The sequence below is a fragment of the Cydia splendana genome, chromosome 3 (genome assembly GCF_910591565.1).
Source record: "Cydia splendana chromosome 3, ilCydSple1.2, whole genome shotgun sequence".
Classification (NCBI taxonomy): Eukaryota; Metazoa; Arthropoda; class Insecta; order Lepidoptera; family Tortricidae; genus Cydia; species Cydia splendana.
The window spans coordinates 3,852,824-3,853,972 of record NC_085962.1 but is presented as its reverse complement, the minus strand read 5'-3'; positions in this window follow the sequence as shown (position 1 = coordinate 3,853,972).

Here is a 1,149-nt window from a genome sequence, read left to right as displayed (position 1 = left end):
CCTGTCAGTTAAACGCAAAAGGTGACAGTTCCGAACGACTGACAGGCTAATATCGTCCGGCGAACTGGTTATCTGTGGGCCCCTTAAGACGATAGCGGATGACCGCTTCTTCATACAAACGTAGTCCCCATTTTCCTCCCTAAATAATGACATTAAAGAAAATATTTTCATACAATTTATTGTTGTAGGTATATAATCATAGCAATGCCCCTGTGTTTGACTTTTTCTAATTTTTTGCTTTTGCTGCTTTATCATGCAGTGCGAGGTTTCCAGTTATTGATGGAAGATGGCCAGTAGCACAGTCTATAAAACAATACATCAGTCATTCGACGAAGCCGTCTAGACGGGGCAATAGTGCTGGGTGCGCGGGGCGAGGGATAGGTCGCGCGCACCCGAGCTGCATACATCGCCATTGTTAGTAGCTCGGTACTACTTACAGAGCTAGCGTGTCTTATTTGAAATGTTTGGTGTGTAAAAGTCTGTAACAACCCTACTGAGCTCTTGTGCGGTGTCGGCATTTACGCAAACGTAAAGGATGACTCACGTTAGACCGGGCCGTGTCCGGGCCGGAGCTTCCGGCGCATCGTTGTCTATGGAAAGCATCACGTGAACGCCTGTCAAGTCATAGAAAAGTGAGCGCTGGAAGCTCTGGTCCGGACACGGCCCGGTCTAACGTGAGTCATCCTTAACGCGTAGTAGTATATGTACGATTTACCTAACTAGGTACCTATTATAATGACAGAAAAAAGTAAAAACAAGTGAAACAGAAAAGGATAGAATAATGCAAAGCTTTGTGGCTTTCCCGTACAATGTTTTCGAATGACATTACCGTCACCCTTTAGTTCCGAATTGTAATGACTGGTCACACCGTTCGGTAATTTGGGTGACAAAAAAATCAAAATGTTCTGCAAGTAGGCCTCAAGAGCACTTTTGTAAGTCAATACAACATTACAGTGAAATCATAAAGTGACAGAAAAACATATACTTAAGAACTGTAAAATGTACCTACTTTGCTTCCCACGGGGTTAACTTAATTTAAATTCAAATTTTCTATTTTTATGACACGATGCTTACTTTGCTCCGCCCTGGGTTAACTTAATTTAAATTTTCTATTTTTATGAGTATGACACTTGAAAGTTGAAAGTAGAC